Source organism: Rhinatrema bivittatum, chromosome 1 (genome assembly GCF_901001135.1).
Source record: "Rhinatrema bivittatum chromosome 1, aRhiBiv1.1, whole genome shotgun sequence".
Taxonomy (NCBI): domain Eukaryota; kingdom Metazoa; phylum Chordata; class Amphibia; order Gymnophiona; family Rhinatrematidae; genus Rhinatrema; species Rhinatrema bivittatum.
In genome coordinates this window covers 483,153,766-483,173,384 of record NC_042615.1, presented here as the reverse complement: position 1 = coordinate 483,173,384, position 19,619 = coordinate 483,153,766, and the positions used below count along the sequence as shown (strand labels likewise).

At 53.3% G+C, this 19,619-nt stretch overlaps 1 protein-coding gene across 5 annotated transcripts in view; it reads left to right on the top strand.

Moving 5' to 3' along the window:
* KDM5C (lysine demethylase 5C) overlaps positions 1–19,619 on the top strand; it is a 314,227-nt gene that overhangs the window by 186,632 nt on the left and 107,976 nt on the right. The gene's annotated exons all lie outside the window — the stretch shown is intronic.

The window sequence follows — 19,619 nt, the reverse complement described above, 5'->3', positions numbered from 1 at the left end:
CTACCTCCCAGGGGGGTTGGGAGGTTCTGAGGGGACCATCCCCCCTGGTAGAGGCCGCTGCCAGGGTTGAGGACCCGGCTAGTCCAGTGGCAGCATCGGGGGTGACACCGGGGAGCCCGGTTCACTCACCCCCGCTGGAGCAGGGCCCCAGGACCGAGGACAGCGACAGGTTTGGAAAAAAAAAAAAAAAAAAAAGTTTTATTTTGCAGTTTGTGTCCCGCCGGCTCTCCTTTGCTTTCGGCTCTGTCTCGGGGTACCTCGGGGTGGGGTCGCCGATTGCCGGGGGGGGGGGTAAATTTAAATTTTGATTTCTGCTCGCGCCGCGAATGCCTCTGGGATCGATTTGTCGGGCCTGCGGCTCGGCACGCGCGCCTTTCTAGGGAGGGCCTGTGTTCCTCTTGCGTCCCGGGAGGTGAGGGTCCCTCCGGGACACCGCGGAGCAGCCGTTCTAGGCCTGTTCGTTCGCCGCCACGCGGTAGCGCAGCAGCAGCAGCCAATCCTCCGGAGCTCTTCCCGCTCAGCGCGGGAGTGGTGGCCATTTTAGGCTCCGCCCGCGAAATCGCGCAGGAGCCGGCAGGGGATGCCGGCCCTCCTCCCGCGCTTTCCCCGCAGCGGGGGCTGGCGGGGGGGAGATGCCCCGGGGGGGAACCGGGTCCCCTGAGGCTACCAGTGCAAATGAGAGTTCGTCGGGCTCCGGGGAGTTTTCTGAGGATTTTGCGCTACTGTTGTGCAAACTCCTCTGCTATAAAGGCCGCAAGCGCAGGCGTCCAAAAGCGTCCAGGGGAGCTTCTCGGTCCGGTCCTCCGAAGAAGGGGCCCAAGGGTCCCGCGGATTTGTCCCACGCTCCATCCAAAGGGAAGCGGCCTCTCAGGGGGGTCCCGCAGGACTCTGACAGCGACTCCATGTCAGAGGAGGATGAGGATTACCCGGAAGAGCCTCCGTCGGGGACCCAAGGGCCGACAGGGGATGATCCCACTCAGCCCACCGCGGGCAAAGGGGGGGCGCAGGCCGTGGAAGGGGACAACCCTAAGGTGGTCCGTCTTTTTCGTAGAGAAGAACCGTCCCCACTTATTCCGGCCATTCTCCAAGAGCTGGGGATAGATGCGCCGTCGGTGGTAGCCCGACAGGAAGCCAACATGGATCCAGTACTGTTTGGTCTCACGGGCCCAGCAGTGGCTTTTCCTTTTCATTTTTCGTCTACGGATATCCTGTTTCGGGAAAGGGATACACCGGAGTTAGGCCTAAAGGTCAGTAAGGCTATGGATAAGCTCTATCCGCTCCCTGAGGATGCGTTAGATCTCCTTCGGTTCCCAAAGGTGGATGCGGCAGTCTCTGCGGTGATGAAAAGGTTGACGATCCCGGTCACGGCGGTTACTGCTCTCCGAGACATTCAGGACAGGAAGCTGGAGGTGCAGCTCAAAAAGATTTTTGAGGTCTCAGCTTTGGGGGTCCGGGCCGCCATCTGTACCAACTTCGCTATGCGGGCCAGTCTGCGCTGGGCTCAGGTTCTTCAGGGCAACGCGTATCTGTCAGCAGAGGAGGCATCACAGGTGGATCGTTTGGAAGCGGCAATCGCGTACGGAGCGGATGCTTTACACGATCTTCTTCGCACGTCGGCGCGAGCCATGGTGGCTTCCATCTCGGCGCGCCGTCTTCTGTGGCTGCGAAATTGGGCGGCGGATGGATCGTCCAAGGCTCACTTGGGAGCGCGGCCGTTCAAGGGCAAGCTGTTGTTCGGCAAGGAGTTGGATGATTTGATGCTGTCCCTTGGGGAGAATAGGGCTTTTAAGTTGCCTGAGGACAGGTCCAGAACTCTGTCCTCATTCACTGGTCGGTCCCGTTTTCGGGGAAACAGGAGGTCGCGTCCTCAGAGGTCTGCCGGGCCTTCCTACAGGTCAGCCCCCTCCCACTCCTCTCAGTGGCCGCAGTCCTTTCGGGGGAAAAGGTTCGGTAGACAAGGAGGAACCCCGTCCGGAACAGGGCCCAAGGCTTCGCAATGAGATACGGCCGGCCCATCCCTCACTTCAACCTCAAGCCGTTGTTCCAATCGGGGCGAGGTTGACGTTATTCTTCGGGGAATGGGCCAAGGTAACGACGGATCAGTGGGTCCTCGATGTGATAAGACACGGCTATGCATTAGATTTTGCTCGAACTCCATCCGACAAGTTCCTGGTCTCGCCCTGCAAGTGTCCAGAGAAGAGGGCAGCAGTGCTAGGAACCCTTCGGCGCTTGGAAAGCCTGGGGGCTATTGCCCCCGTACCTCCCGGTCAGCAAGGCAAGGGCTGTTACTCCATTTATTTCATCGTGCCAAAGAAAGACGGCACGTCAAGGCCAATTTTGTATCTGAAGGGCGTAAACCGATGTCTTCGCGTTCCTCACTTCAAAATGGAGACGATTCGATCGGTGATTGCCTCGGTACGTCTAGGCGAATTCCTGGCCTCTCTGGATCTTACGGAAGCGTACCTCCATGTCGGTATCTAGCAGTCGTTCCAACGTTTTCTCAGGTTCTGCATCCTGAGAAAGCATTACCAGTTCCGGGCGCTCCCGTTTGGTCTTGCAACGGCTCCTCGGACCTTCACGAAGGTGATGGTGGTGGTGGCAGCGCAGCTCCACCGGGAAGGTTTCCTGGTTCATCCCTACTTGGACGATTGGTTGATTCGAGCCAAGTCCGAGACCCAGTGCCATCTGACAGTGGCCAGGGTCTTACAGCTCTTGCAGTCGCTGGGCTGGGTCGTCAACTTCAGCAAGAGTCAACTGGTACCCACCCAGTCCTTGGAATACCTTGGAGCTTTATTCGACACGAAACAGGGCAAGGTGTTCCTATCCCATGACCGGATATGCAAGCTTCAGTCTCGTGTGAGGCGGTTATTGTCTCTTTGTCTACCGCGGGTCTGCGATTACCTGATGGTTCTGGGTTCTATGGCGTCCACGCTCGCGTTGGTCCCCTGGGCGTTCACGCATCTTCGACCCTTGCAGTCCTCGTTGCTATCCCGCTGGAAGCCGGTGTCTGAAGAGTTTCATCTGCCACTTCCTCTCACGTCTCAGGCGAGATCCAGCCTGGCCTGGTGGCTGAACTCGGATCATTTGACCTGCGGAGTGTCCCTGCTTGTTCCCAGCTGGACGGTGGTGACCACGGATGCCAGTCTCTCCGGCTGGGGAGCGGTTTGCCTCGGCAGGTCCATACAAGGCCGGTGGTCGGTGACGCAAGCGCAATGGTCCATCAACCGGCTAGAGACCAGAGCGGCTCACCTGGCGCTGCAGTCCTTCCTGCCGTTGATTCGGGGAAAGGCGGTCCGAGTGTTGTCGGACAATGCGACCACCGTGGCCTACATCAGTCGCCAAGGCGGGACAAGAAGCCCACTGGTGGCGGAGGAGGCTCAGCTATTGATGGCTTGGGCCGAGCGACATCTCAGCAACATCGCAGCGTCTCACATCGCTGGAGTCGACAATGTCCAGGCGGATTTTCTCAGTCGTCATCACCTGGACCCTGGAGAGTGGGAGCTGGCAGACGACGCTTTTCTTCTCATCTGCGAGAAGTGGGGGGTGCCCCACATGGATCTGATGGCCACGTACCACAACGTGAAGGCCCCGCGATTTTACTGCCGGCGTCGAGAGAGAGGAGCCGAGGGTGTCGATGCGTTAGTTCTTCCCTGGCCGATGGATGTGTTGCTGTATGTGTTTCCCCTGTGGCCGATGATAGGCAAAATCCTGCGGCGCATAGAGTTGCACCCGTCCAACGTGATCATGGTAGCACCGGAGTGGCCGCGGCGGCTGTGGTTCGCAGACCTCATGCAGTTGTCGGTGGAGGCCCCTCTTCGTCTCCAGGGGTTCGGGGGGCTCCTCCATCAGGGCCCCGTCTGTTTGGAGGATGCGGATCACTTTTGTCTCGCGGCATGGCTTTTGAGAGGAATCTGTTGAAGAACAAGGGTTACTCAGATGCGGTGGTAGCCACGCTGTTGAGGTCCAGGAAGCATTCCATGTCGTTGGCGTATGTCCGAGTCTGGGTGGTTTTTGAGGAATGGTGCGTGGAGCGCGGGGTGGATCCTACCTCCGCCTCCGTTTCCGATATCCTAGCGTTTCTCCAGGGCCGGTCTTGCCAAAGGACTAGCGTGCAGTTCCCTGCGAGTCCAGGTTGCGGCGCTTGGTTGTTTGCGGGGAAAGGTTCGCGGAGCCTCCCTGGCCCTGCACCTGGATATCTCGCGTTTTCTGCGGGGGGCAAAGCATCTCCGTCCTCCCTTACGTCATCCTTGTCCATCCTGGAACCTCAATTGGGTCCTCTCCACTCTGTGCTCGTCGCCGTTCGAGCCCTTGAAGCGGTCGACTCTTAAGGATCTCACGTTGAAGACTGTGTTCCTTGTCGCGATTACCTCGGCGTGGCGAGTTTCGGAGTTGCAGGCATTGTCCTGTCGGGAGCCGTTTTTGCGCATTTCCGACTCTGGAGTCTCCTTGCGAACGGTCCCTTCTTTTTTGCCAAAAGTCGTGTCGGCGTTTCACCTGAATCAGTCTATTGAGCTTCCCGCTTTTGCGGTAAGGGAGTCCTCAGACCCGAAACTGAAAGATTTGCAGAAGATGGATGTGCGGAGGTCTCTCCTGCGCTATCTTGAGGTCACCAATGCTTTCTGGGTGACGGATCACCTTTTTGTTCTGTTTTCCGGTTCGAAGAAAGGTGCCGCGGCTTCTCGGACGACGATCGCCCGTTGGCTCAAAGAGGCCATTGGCTCAGCATATCTATTACGGGGAAAACCGGTTCCAGTGGGTCTCAGGGCTCACTCGACGCGTTCCCACGCTGCGTCTTGGGCGGAATCTTCTCGGGTGTCGCCTCAAGAGATTTGCAGGGCGGCTACCTGGAAGTCGTTACACACCTTCATTAGACACTACTGGTTGGATGTGCAGGCTACTGATTCTGGGGGGTTTGGAGAGAGGGTACTCCGAGCGGGACTCTCTGCTTCCCACCCTCGGTAAGTTGGCTCTGGTACATCCCAGGTGTCCTGGACTGATCCTGGTACGTACAGAGAAAGGAAAATTAGTTTCTTACCTGATAATTTTTGTTCCTGTAGTACCAAGGATCAGTCCAGGATCCCGCCCGAGTTATTGTTCTGAAGTAACAGAGAGTCCGCTCGTTCTTTTGATTATCTAATCTGTTGCCTTGTTTCGCTCCCTTGGTTGGGGGAGTTCTGTTCCAGTTGGGGTCATTGAAGTGTTTCCCGTTAAAGTTAAGTAATTTAGTTAGTTTCTTTGTTGGGTGTGCTACGTTGACATTACGTAAGACAGAGGGGGCTGTGGCAGGCACATGGCCATATATGGCCGAGCCCGACAGATCTTGCTCTGTCTCCATCTACTGATGCAGAGTCACAACCCAGGTGTCCTGGACTGATCCTTGGTACTACAGGAATGAAAATTATCAGGTAAGAAACTAATTTTCCTTTTTATAACCAGCAAAGGAGGAAAATGAGCAAGTATTGTACAGTAAATACTTCCTAATCAAGATGCCCAGAGAAACTCTGGTAAATTGGTCCACAGAATATGGCTCAGAAGTGAGACAGGGTTCAGACACAGGTCTGGTCAGCTGTGTTCTTTAGTGAGCATGGCTGGAGTTCCCTGTATGTCCTAGGATCAGTCCAGACAGTGGGTTATCTCCCCCTTCCAGCAGATGGAGTCAAATAGAACTTTGAAGAATGCTTCCTTATAAGGTAGTGCACCCTCTACTAATCCTCTGTATTTTCTTGACTCCAGCAGATGGCAGTGGTGGCTTTCGTTCCCCACTGAAATGACTAGAAAGCTATTTTAGGAATTTTCTCTATTTTCCTCAGCTTTCCTTTCTTTTGGATGGATCAAGTCTAATTAAAAAAAAATCTTTGAATTTTGAATTTTCTGAGGGAATTATTTGGAGAGCTTTCCTGTAGCCTCCGCTCCTGTTTTAGTGGGAGCATTCTATAACTTGCAGATAGTACTATTCCCTGTACGTACCAGGATCAGTCCAGACTGCTGGGTTATGCTTCCCGTCCAGCAGATGGAGTCAGAGAGAAACTGAAAAGGCACCACCTATACCCTGGTGCGCCCCCCCCCTGCGATCCTTCAGTATATCTCTGACTCCAGCAGATGCGGTCCTGATCTACTGAAAAAAAAAAAAAAACCACAGAAAGTTTATTAAGAGGAGTGAAGTGGTCCACTATTTCAGGTTTGATTTAAGTTATCTGGGAGGCAACTGTGACTAGAACTCGAGAAAAGCTGAAGTGAGGAGCCATAGCAGGCAAGGCAGGGCTCTGCCCTGAAGCCTTTCCCCGGAGTACATTTTGCCCAGCCCAGTGAGAGGAGGGGGAGTATTCATCGGTGGGCCGGTCACTTTCCCCCTCCGTCTCCAGAGAAGCCCATCCCTCGGAGAAAGTTGGCAGAAGGAGTTTCTCCTTTCTGCAGGCTCCAAGCGTTTTCAAAGTTTGTAAAAAAAACCCAAAAGTGCTGCATTGCTAGCTGCCGCGGAAAGCGCCGTTGAATTGAAAAGAAAAACAAAAAACGAGGTGTTTTTACAAATTCCCTGCCTGCTGTGTACTCTGGGTCTCCGGAGGGGGTGGCCTGCCACCCATCCCCGTTTCGCGCCGTTTCACGCTCCTTTCTCTTCAGGGCAATGCCCAGGGGACTCGTTTGTGTCGCGTGCGGGGAGTCTGGGCTCTGGCTCTCGCGCGAAGGCCTCTGTTCCCGGTGCATTCCCGGGGATGAGGGGCCTTCGCAAAGAGCAGCCCCGACTGAGAAGTCACTCCCTTCGCGGCTGATCTCCTCGGGTGGCCTCGCGGGGGTAGACATACAGGGAGCGTTCCCGAGTGCGGAGGCTGTGGCCATTTTGGATCGCACGGCGGCCATTTTAAATCGACTCTGTCGTGAAGCGGAGCTGTCGGAGGAGGAAGAGGATGATGATCCCCTCTCCCCACCGGAGTTAAGTCCTCCCAGGGGCCGCGGTTCATCTGGGCATGCTAAGGGGGATACTCGGAAGAGGCCACACCCCTTCTCGTCTCAATTTGTGCTTTTGCTGCACAAAGCTTACCTGGAGGCAGAAGCAGATTGGGAGCAGGGATCTTCGGCTCCCAATAAGCAGGGGAAAATTTCTATAAGTCCTGAGGGACTAGGTTTAGGAAATTCTGCTCCTTCCCCAGCTCCTAAGCCCCCGCAGCATAATCCGGTGGAGCTTGCCCCTCAAGATCCCCCTACTCCTGATTCAGGGGCAGACATGGGGAGCACGGATCTCTTAGAGGGCAATGATCCGCTCGTCCTCAGATTGTTCCATAAGGAGGAGTTGGACCCCTTGATCTCGCATGTTCTTCAGGAACTGGGGATCCCAGTCCCACAGATTGATTCAAATTCTTTACCAGGCGACTTGGAGTTGACTGGGCTCCGCGCGCCGTCCCATGCGTTTCCTTATCATAACAAACTTTCCCAGATCGTGTCCCGGGAATGGGATGCTCCGGAGGCTACCTTGAGAGTTGGACGAGCTATGGATAAGCTGTACCCGCTTCCTCTTGAGGCTTTGGAATTGCTTAAGGTGCCTAAGGTGGATTCGGCGGTCACTGCCATCGCTAAACATACCACAATCCCAGTTACAGGTGGCACGGCCCTTAAGGATCCCCAAGATAGAAAATTGGAAGTGTTGCTGAAACGAATCTTTGAAGTGTCAGCCCTAGGGGTGCGAGCGGCGGTTTGTAGTTGCATGGTACAAAGGGCTACCCTCCGCTGGGTGCAGCAAATGTTAACGTCTCAGGATTTGCCTCCAGGGGAAGCAGAGCAGGCGAACCGAATGGAATCTGCGGTGGCCTATGCGGCGGACGCCCTGTATGATCTTCTCTGTACTTCAGCCCGCTCCATGGCGTCAGCAGTCTCCGCGTGCCGACTCCTCTGGCTACGCCATTGGGCGGCGGACTCATCCTCCAAAGCGCAACTTGGTTCCTTCCCTTTTTGGGGTAAGTTGTTATTTGGGGATGAGTTGGAGCAGCTTATTAAGTCCTTGGGAGAGAACAAGGTCTTCAAATTGCTGGAAGACAGGCCAAAATCATTTCGTTCCTCGGGATCCTTTCGTGGTCGTTTTCGTGGACAGCGCCGGTATCGCTCTGGGAGAGGTTCCTCTTCATTTGCACCGCGGCAACCGCCAGCACGCTCTCAAGGATGGTCTCCTTCCTTTCGTGACCGGCGGCAATCGCGCATGGGGGCGAGCCATGCCTTCACCAATAATAATAATAATACAAATCAGACTGGTACACAACCAAAACAGGTGTACCCCAGGGATCATCGCTCTCCGCTTTATTGTTTAACATTTACCTTCCACCACTGTGTCGCCTCCTAACAGGACTGAATTTATACTTCAAAATTTACGCAGACGATATCCAATTCATAATTCCATTCACTGAATCCTGGTCAAAAACATTCTCCTTGTTACAATTATACCTATCCACAATAAAAACTTGGTTATCTCACAATAGACTAAAACTAAATACCAATAAAACAGAATTGATTTATTTATCAACAATACCTGACTCACCATATCAACCACCCCAGTTTTTTACATTTGAAAAACAAAAAATCTTGATCAAACCACACGCAAAAAACTTAAGAGAAATTATAGATTCCCGGTTATCTCTATCCAAAAATATATCTGACATAGTGAAAAAATCATTTTTCAAAATATATATGCTGAAAAAAATAAAACCATTACTGTTACCAAATGATTTTCGCCTTGTAACTCAATCCTTGATACTGACTACATTAGACTACTGCAATGCGTTATATCTCGGTTTACCGCAATCATCAATACAACCATTGCAACTAGTGCAAAATGCAACTGCAAGAATGCTATGTAACGCCTCACGCAGAGATCACATCACACCGCTATTATATCACTTGCACTGGCTTCCAATGACATTCCGGATCTCTTACAAAATTTTGACCACAATCCACAACCTGTTACATAACCCCAATTCAATCTGGCTCTGTTCACTATTGAGACTATATAAACCAAACAGACAACTTAGATCAATAAACAAATGCATGTTGGAAATACCCACAGTAAAAGTTGCAAGCTTAGCTCTAACCAGAAAACGAGCATTTTCAATTGCAGGCCCTACACTGTGGAACTCTATCCCGGAGTATATTCGCCTAACAGAAAATCGTAATGATTTCAAAAAAGCTCTGAAAACTTACTTCCCTGTACGTACCAGGATCAGTCCAGACTGCTGGGTTATGCCTCCCGTCCAGCAGATGGAGTCAGAGAGAAACTGAAAAGGCACCACTGATATACCCTGGTGCGCCCCCTGCGATCCTCTAGTATATCTCTGACTCCAGCAGATGAGAGAGCATAACCTTGCGGTCCTGATCTACTGTAAATTGAATTGTGAAGGGATTTCCCTATCAGGTTTGACTTAATATAGAGGAGAAATCCTGTGACTAGATCAATTAGTGATTTGTACCTAATTTGGTAATAATAAGTGGAGCCATAGCAGGCCAGGCAGGGCACTGCCCTACAGCCTTTTCCCGGGGGTTTTTTTTTTTTCAGTCTTACCCAGTGAGAGGAGGGGAGGATTAATCGGTGGGCCGGTCACTCTCCCTATCCGCCTCCTGAGAAGTTTCATTCCTCGGAGAAGAAAGTTTAGTCGGGTGTGCTACACCCCCTGTAGGCTCCACCAGCCACTTGTCTGTGAGGTACTTTAGCTGCCGGTGGCAGCGCTATTAAAAAAAAAAAAAAAAAAAAAAATTTAAAAACGAGGTAATTGTGTCCACTGCCTGCGTTCCTCACTGTGGTCTCCGGAAGGGGTGGCTTGTCACCCAGCCCTTACTCGCGCCGTTTTTCGCGCCTTTTTTTGGTGTTAAAAAAAAAAAAAAAACCATGCCCCGAGGCACTGTTTGTACGGCATGTGGGGAGCCGGGCCGTCGGCTCTCCCGCGAGGGCCTTTGCTCCCGGTGCCTTCCCGGGGGTGAGGGTTCCTCGCGGGGGTCAGCCGCGGCCGGGAGCTCCCCTTCCCCGCGGCGTGGGGCACGGCCAGCGTCGGCCAAATCTCGGCAGTCCGCGCTGCCGATACCGGGGGCGGCGGCCATTTTAGAAAATTCTGCGGCCATTTTAAATGACTCGGATCGCGATGCGGTTTCGTCGGAAGAAGGGGATGACTCCCCCCCCCCCCCCTGTCCCCACCTGATCTTAGCCCCTGCGGGTTACCAGGGCCTGTTAATTTGCCACCTGTGGGAGCAAAAGGAGGTTCTTTGAAGAGGCCTCATCCCTTTTCCTCACAATTTATACTTTTGCTCCACAAGGCTTATATGGAGGCCGAAGCGGAATGGGAGCAGGGTACTCCTGCCCCAGATAAACGGGGGAGACTTTCTACTGGTCTCTTTGGCTTGGGGGATGCAGCCCCGGCTCCTCCTCAACCTCCGCAGCAGGCTGCTCCAGCTCCTTCGGCTCCCCCTCCAAAACCTCCTCAGCATGTAGCTCCGGCCCCCCTTTCACAGGATCCGTCCACGCCGGATCCTGATATGGATGTAGGGGGTACAGACCCGGTTGAGGGGGATGATCCTCAGATACTCCTCAGATACTCCGCTTATTTCATAAGGAAGAACTGGATCCCTTGATTGCCCATGTTCTTCGGGAACTAAAGATTCCAGTACCCCAGGTTGACTCCAATTCCCAGCCAGGGGATTTTGAATTAGACGGGCTCCGCACGCCTGCGCATGCCTTTCCTTTTCATAATAAACTGTTTCAGCTTGTATCCCGGGAATGGGATAATCCGGAGGCAACTCTTAGGGTCAGCCGCGCTATGGATAAGCTTTACCCTCTCCCTGCGGATTCCTTGGAGCTCCTTAGGGTGCCAAGGGTGGATTCGGCGGTCACTGCCATGGCTAAACATACCACCATTCCTGTAACAGGGGGTACGGCCCTTAAGGATCTTCAGGATCGGAAGCTGGAGACGTTGCTTAAGCGCATCTTTGAGGTTTCGGCTTTGGGAGTACGGGCGGCCGTTTGCAGCTGCATGGTACAAAGGGCTACCCTTCGTTGGGTACAACAGATGTTGACATCTCAAGATCTGCCTCCGGATGAAGCAGAGCAAGCAAACCGTATAGAATCCGCGGTGGCTTACGCCGCGGATGCCTTTTATGACCTCCTCCGCACTTCGGCCCGGTCTATGTCTTCGGCTGTGTCGGCACGGAGGTTACTCTGGCTGCGTCATTGGGCGGCGGACTCTTCCTCCAAGGCCCAACTCGGTTCCTTTCCCTTTCGGGGCAAGTTGTTATTTGGCACAGAGTTAGAAGACCTTATCTGATCTTTGGGGAGAATAAAGTGTTTAAGTTGCCAGAGGACAAGCCTAGATTTTTTCGCCCTTCGGGTACCTTCCGCAGACGGTTTCGCGGGCAACGCCGTTTTCGCTCGGGAAGGGGGTCCTCTTTTGCTACCCGACAGCCGTCTCCGCGTTCCCAGTCATGGACTCCTTCCTTTCGTGGTAGGCCGGCACGCGCAGGGGCGTCTCATACCTTCGCCACCTCTAAGGCGGCTCAATGAAGGGACGCCGGTCCATTCCTCCGTCCCGGAGGTAGGAGGACGACTCTCTTACTTTCGGGAGGAATGGGCCACAATTACCTCAGACCAATGGGTCCTCGACATTATATCTCACGGCTACGCCCTAGATTTTGCAAGGCCCCTGCGCGATTTGTTCCTTATCTCTCCCAGCGGTTCTCAGGTAAAGCAACAGCGAATTGCTCAGACCCTGGAGCGATTGCAGGCGCTGGGTGCAATAGTGCCTGTGCCGCCCGCCGAGCAACGCACGGGCCGTTATTCCATCTATTTCATCGTTCCAAAGAAGGAGGGCACATTTCGGCCGATTCTGGATCTCAAGCGAGTCAACAGGGCGTTGCGCATACCGCGGTTTCGGATGGAGACCCTGCGCTCGGTCATAGCGGCGGTACACAAAGGCGAGTATTTGGCTTCCTTAGATCTCACGGAGGCTTACTTGCACATAGGGATACAAGAGTTCCATCAAAGATTTCTGCGCTTTATGGTCCTGGGATCTCACTTCCAGTTTTGTGCTCTTCCGTTCGGTCTGGCGACAGCTCCGAGGGTGTTCACCAAGGTAATGGTGGTGGTGGCGGCGAGTCTTCGGAGAGACGGAGTGTTGGTACACCCGTATTTGGACGATTGGCTCATCCGAGCAAAATCGCGACGTCTCTGCGAAGATGCGATTCAGGCAGTCCTTCACCGGCTCCACTCCTTGGGGTGGGTGGTCAATTACACCAAGAGCCATCTGATCCCCTCCCAGAATTTGGAATTTCTGGGCGCCTCGTTCGATACGAAAGTGGGAAAGGTTTCTCTCCCACAGGCAAGGATGGAGCGTCTGATGGCGCACGTTCGCCGTCTCCTCGCCCTTCCCCTGCCTGTGGTATGGGATTACTTACAGGTTCTTGGATATATGGCATCCACACTGGATTTGGTTCCGTGGTCATTTGCGCATATGCGGCCGCTACAGAGGGCGCTTCTGTCTCGTTGGGACCCCAAATCGGAAGAGTTTCAGATACCTTTGCCACTCTTACCCCCAGCGAGGACCAGTCTACGATGGTGGTTGGATCCGGTCCACTTGCTCCAAGGCACCGATTTGGATCCGCCTCAATGGATCATTGTCACGACCGATGCCAGTCTGACGGGCTGGGGAGCAGTCTGTCAGTCTCAGTCCGTTCAGGGACGTTGGACGCCTCCTCAGACCAAGTGGTCGATCAATCGTTTGGAAACAAGGGCGGTTCGCCTAGCGTTACAGCACTTTCTGCCTTTGATTCGGGACAGAGCAGTTCGGGTTCTGTCCGACAACGCAACCACGGTAGCGTATATAAATCGGCAAGGCGGTACACGGAGTCTACCGGTAGCAACCGAAGCCAGCCAGTTGATGGTGTGGGCAGAGCAGCACCTGTCTCGGATTGCGGCGTCCCACATCGCAGGAGTCGACAACGTTCAAGCAGACTATCTCAGCCGGCAACGACTAGACCCGGGAGAGTGGGAACTATCTCCCGAGGCACTCAGACTCATCTGTCGCCGGTGGGGAACTCCCCGGTTGGACCTCATGGCAACTCGTTTGAATGCCAAGGCAGCTCGCTTCTTCAGTCGCAGAAGGGAACACGGGTCGGAGGGCGTAGACGCGCTAGCTCTTCCCTGGCCTGTGCACGTTCTTCTGTATGTGTTTCCACCGTGGCCGTTGGTGGGGAAAATATTGCGTCGCATAGAATCCCACACGGGACCCGTCATTCTCGTAGCTCCGGAGTGGCCGAGGAGGCCGTGGTTCGCCGACCTCATCAATCTAGCGGTGGACGGCCCCTTGCGGCTCGGTCATCTGCCTCGACTCCTTCGGCAGGGTCCAGTATTTTTCGACCAGGCCGATCGCTTTTGTCTAGCGGCTTGGCTTATGAGAGGCGGCAATTGAGAAGGAAAGGATATTCCGAGTCGGTCATTACTACTCTTCTGCAGGCTCGTAAGCCCTCTACCTCGGTTGCTTATGTCAGGGTATGGAAGGTTTTTGACTCCTGGTGTCAGGGTCTGGAAGTGCCGTCGCGGAAGGCTACGGTGTCTCATATTCTGACTTTTTTGCAAGAGGGTCTAAAGAAGGGTTTATCCTATAATTCTCTGCGTGTGCAGGTAGCGGCCTTAGGCTGTTACCGCGGTAAACTTGACGGAGTTTCCATTGCCATGCATCCGGACGTTGCACGATTTTTAAAGGGAGTTAAACATTTGCGACCCCCGGTGCGACCTATCTGTCCTTCTTGGAGTTTAAATTTGGTTCTCCGGGGTCTTTGTACTTCTCCGTTTGAGCCTCTACGAAGGGCTACTCTCAAGGATCTCACTCTCAAAACTGTTTTTCTCGTCGCTATTTGTTCAGCTCGCCGAATCTCAGAACTTCAGGCGTTGTCTTGTAGGGAACCTTTTCTCCGTATTTCTAATTCCTTCGTTTTTGCCTAAGGTAGTTTCCGCCTTTCACGTCAACCAGACGGTGGACCTACCGGCATTTGCGGTGGACGGGGCTGAGGCGTCGCGGCAACCGGAACTTCGCAAGTTGGATGTTCGAAGGACGCTCTTGCGGTACCTGGACATTACCAACCCCTTTCGGTTGTCTGATCATCTGTTTGTCTTGTGGGGTGGTCCAAAGAAGGGAAATAAAGCTTCAAAAACTACGATCGCACGCTGGTTGAAAGAGGCGATTGTGTCTACTTACATTTCCCAAGGTCGCGCCGTTCCGGAGGGTCTTAAGGCTCATTCTCTGCGCTCCCAGGCGGCGTCGTGGGCAGAGAGTGGGTTTATTTCCTCGCAGGAAATTTGCCGAGCGGCTACTTGGAAGACATTGCACACCTTTGCGAGACATTACCGTTTGGACGTGCGCGCTCCGGTGGACTCATTCGGCAGTGGTGTGCTTCGTGCGGGACTGTCGGGTCCCACCCCGTTTAGGGCAGCTTGGGTACTTCCCAGCAGTCTGGACTGATCCTGGTACGTACAGGGAAAGGAAAATTAGGACTTACCTGATAATTTTCATTCCTGTAGTACCAAGGATCAGTCCAGACGCCCGCCCATTTCAGTGAAGAGTGTAGAGTCCCGCAACTGTTGTTTTTTCGTGTTTTTCGGGTTCCGTTTTTTACGGGCACTTGCTTGTTTTCATGGTTTCCTCGTTTTTTCCACATGTTCATATACGTTTCATCTTTATATTGAGCTAGTCACAGAATTTGCCATTGTTTTCTAATTTCATACTGCTTTGTTGTGGATTATACTGGAGGATCGCAGGGGGCGCACCAGGGTATATCAGTGGTGCCTTTTCAGTTTCTCTCTGACTCCATCTGCTGGACGGGAGGCATAACCCAGCAGTCTGGACTGATCCTTGGTACTACAGGAATGAAAATTATCAGGTAAGTCCTAATTTTCCTTTATTCACCTGTGCCTATAACATAACAAAATGAACATAACTCTGTTTTCAAACACTTAAGCATTATGGAATATAAAGTTGTAAATGAATGTAAACTTTGTAATTTTATAGTATTTTTATTGTATGTCAAATATTATGTGTGTTTTATGATGTAAACTGCTAAGATGGATAGATACGTACCCCTAGTGCGGTATATAAAAACTTTTAAATAAATAAATAAGACGCCACAATGAGGGGATGCCGGTCCATCCCTCGGTTCCGGAAGTGGGGGGTTGTTTATTTCACTTTCGGGAGGAATGGGCCAGAATAACCTCAGACCAGTGGGTCCTCGACATTATAAACCGCGGCTACGCCTTGGATTTTGCACGTCCCCTGCGCGATTTCTTCCTAGCCTCCCCCTGCGGGTCGCAAGAAAAGCAAAAGGCTATTTTGCAAACGCTAGCGCGGTTACAGGCTCTGGGGGCTATAGTTCCCGTACCTGTGGCCGAGCAAGGCACGGGTTGCTACTCCATCTATTTCATCGTCCCAAAGAAGGAAGGAACCTTCCGTCCCATCCTCGATCTAAAACAGGTCAACAGAACTCTAAGAATCCTATGCTTCCGAATGGAGACTCTGTGTTCCGTCATTGCGGCAGTCCACAAAGGCGAATTTTTGGCTTCTTTGGATCTCACGGAGGCTTACCTGCACATCGGGATACAGGAATGTCATCAGAGGTTCCTAAGGTTCATGGTCCTGGGAGCCCATTACCAGTTTTGTGCTCTCCCCTTTGGTCTCGAAACAGCCCCGAGGGTCTTCACCAAAGTAATGGTAGTCGTCGCCACAAGTCTCCGAAGAGAAGGAGTGCTCGTCCATCCTTACTTGGACGACTGGCTCCTTCGGGCAAAATCAAGAAGGCTTTGCGAGGAGGCAGTACGCACAGTCATTTACCGTCTGAGCTCCCTAGGTTGGGTCGTCAACTACTCCAAGAGCCAGCTGATACCCTGCCAGACCCTAGAGTTTCTGGGGGCCTTGTTCAATACGGAGTGGGGCAAGGTTTCCCTGCCGCAGGCGCGAATGGAACGACTGATGGTGCACGTTCGTCATCTACTAGCTCTGTCGCTGCCGGTGGTATGGGATTATTTACAGGTTCTTGGCTATATGGCGTCCACCCTAGAGTTGGTGCCTTGGGCTTTTGCGCATTATGCGACCATTACAGAGAGTGCTATTATCTCGATGGGATCCCAAGTCGGAAGAATTCCGGGTGCCGTTACCACTTCTAGACCCGGCAAGGGCCAGTCTGCAATGGTGGTTGCAGCCGACCCATTTGCTCCAGGGAGTCTATTTGGAGCCTCCGAAATGGATCATAGTCACAACGGACGCCAGCCTGTCGGGTTGGGGGGCGGTCTGCCAATCTCAGTCCGCACAGGGGCGTTGGACGGCTTCGCAATCCAAGTGGTCCATCAACCGTCTGGAGACAAGGGCAGTCCACTTGGCGCTGCGGTGGTTTCTCCCTCTGATCCGACATCAAGCAGTCCGAGTCCTGTTAGACAATGCAACGACGGTGGCCTATATAAATCGCCAAGGAGGAACCAGGAGTTACTTGGTTGCGTCCGAGGCGAGCAAGTTAATGGATTGGGCGGAAGCGCATCTGTCTCTATTAGCGGCCTCACACATTGCCGGCGTCGACAACATCCAGGCGGACTATCTCAGCCGGCAGCAGTTAGATCCGGGGAAGTGGGAACTGTCACAAGAGGCACTCAAACTCATCGTTCAAAGATGGGGAACGCCCCGCGTAGACCTCATGGCGACGCGCCTAAATGCAAAGGCAGCGCATTTCTTCAGCCGCAGACAAGAGCACGGCTCGGAAGGCGTGGACGCATTGGTTCTTCCATGGCCCGAACATGTTCTCCTGTACATGTTCCCTCCGTGGCCACTGATAGGCAAAGTGTTGCGTCGGATAGAATCCCACGTGGGTCCGGTCGTTCTCGTGGCGCCGGAGTGGGCCAGGAGGCCGTGGTTTGCCGATCTGATCAATCTAGCGGTAGATGGTCCCTTGCGTCTCGGTCACCTTCCTTGCCTATTGTGCCAGGGTCCAGTGTTTTTCGACCAGGCCGATCGCTTTTGTCTAGCGGCTTGGCTTTTGAGAGGCGTCAATTGAGAAAGAAGGTATATTCTGATTCGGTCATTACTACTCTTCTTCAAGCTCGTAAGCCGTCTACTTCAGTTACCTACTTGCGGGTTTGGAAGGTGTTCGACTCTTGGTGTCGTGGTTCCTCCATGTCTCCAAGACTAGCTACGGTGTCACAGGTCCTCCAGTTCCTGCAGGAGGGCCTAAAGAAGGGCTTATCCTATAATTCCCTTAGAGTGCAGGTGGCGGCTTTAGGATGTTTCAGTGGCAAAATTGACGGCGTTTCCATAGCCATGCACCCCGATGTAGCCAGATTTTTGAAGGGGGTCAAGCATTTGCGTCCGGTGCGACCTGTCTCGCTTGGAGTCTAAATTTAGTTCTTCGTGGCCTTAGTACTTCTCCTTTTGAGCCGCTGAAGCGGGCTACACTCAAAGATCTCACTCTCAAGACAGTTTTCTTGGTGGCTATTTGTTCGGCGAGGCGCATTTCAGAGGTCCAAGCGCTGTCATGCAGAGAGCCTTTCCTCCGCATTTCGGATTCGGGTGTTTCGCTTCGAACTGTCCCTTCCTTCTTGCCTAAGGTGGTTACGTCTTTTCATGTGAATCAGACGGTAGAACTCCCAGCCTTTGCAGCGAAAGACAGTGAGGCTTCGGACCTTAGGAGGCTGGATGTTCGGGCGTTGTTGAGATACTTAGAGGTCACCAATCCTTTTCGATTGTCTGATCATCTTTTCGTTTTATGGAGTGGCCCTAAGAAGGGGTCCAAAGCTTCTAAGACAACTATAGCCCGCTGGCTGAAGGATGCTATTGCTTCAACTTACATTTGTAGGGGACGTGCCGTTCCGGAAGGTCTTAAGGCTCATTCTCTGCGTTCCCAGGCGGCGTCTTGGGCGGAGAGTGCTTTTGTTTCCCCTCAGGAAATTTGCCGGGCGGCGGCTTGGAAATCCTTGCACACTTTTGCTAGACATTACCGTTTGGATGTACAGGATCCGACGGTACCTTCATTTGGCAGCGGTGTGCTTCGAGTGGGACTGTCAAGGTCCCACCCCTTTTAGGGCAGCTTGGGTGCTTCCCAGCAGTCTGGACTGATCTTGGTACGTACAGGGAAAGGAAAATTAGGACTTACCTGACAATTTTCGTTCCTGTAGTACCAAGGATCAGTCCAGACGCCCGCCCATGTCAGTAACAGTCCCGACACTGCATTCTTGTATTTCAGAATTCCTGTATGGAATGCTTACACAACCTTCTTATCGTTTCGTTCAGCGGCATTTTCAGTTTTTTCCTCGTTTTTCCAAGAGTTCATGTTTCACTTGTTCTAGTCACAGGTTCTTGCCTAGGATTTCTTCTATCATTCTGCTTTGTTATCGATTATACTGAAGGATCGCAGGGGGGCGCACCAGGGTATAGGTGGTGCCTTTTCAGTTTCTCTGACTCCATCTGCTGGACGGGAGGCATAACCCAGCAGTCTGGACTGATCCTTGGTACTACAGGAGCGAAAATTATCAGGTAAGTCCTAATTTTCCTTTTGCAGCTCTCCCCATCCCACCCATCTCTGTTGTCGGGGTAAGTTTGTTTTTATTTCTGTTTGACAAGTTATTTCCTCTTACTCTCTCCGGGGTGCAAGTCTGTGGTGCCGACCTCTCCCCCTGTGGCTGCTATCTGACCTGCTGCCCCTGAGATGCCATTTTCCTCGGGGCAGCCGGCACAGAGAGGCGTTATTCCTCTGTACCTCTATCTGTGGGTCGCTGAGGGATAGAGAGAGAGCAGGACTGAAGCGGAGGCTATTACCCGCTTCTTACAGCCACGAACCTGCTGAGCATGAGGAAGAACAGGCTGAAGCGGAGATTTTTCCCGCTTCCCGCAGCTTTAAACCTTGCCTGTTTCTCGCGTTAAGAACAGCTGGTTCCCTCGCGGCTCCAGGGTTCCCCATGCCTCGTTCGTCCAGGTGCTGCGCTTGTGGAGAGCCCGGGTCGAGGCTCTCCCGCGAGGGGATTTGCACAGCTTGTCTCCCTGGTGGGGAGGGACCCTCTCAACCGCCGGGCCGCTCTGGTTCTCGTCTTCTGGCACGCCTCGACGCTCAGGGGCCGGCCCCGATCCCACTACCGCGGGAACAGTGGCCAATTTGTCTCCAGACTCTGTTGCTCCGGCGCTAACAGGAGAAGAGCAGGACACTCCTTTTTCATCTCAGCCGCTGGTTTTGACACCCGTTCCACCTCTGGAGCCTTTTCCTCCGTCAGGGGATCTTCCCACTCTTCCTCCATCTGGGCCACCTCCCTTTTCCACGGATTTTGTTCTCCTGCTTCACAATGCTTACCTGGCCAGAATGGGCCAGCACCAAGAATTTTTGGCGGGACCTCCTCCTCCTAAGGTACCCAGAATGGCTGATTCCACTGAGGTCTTGGGAAATGCCCAGACCGTGGGGAGTGCCCAAGGGTCAGCGGTCCCGGGACCAGGGGTACCTCAGACCACCTCAAGCGCTCCGAGGATCCGTTTGGTACACCCCTCTGCAAGGGGGTCTGTTCCTCAGCAGGACCCGGATCCGGATCCGGATGAACCTTCAACTACAGCTCAATTGGAAGGGGATGATCCTAGAGTCCTGGG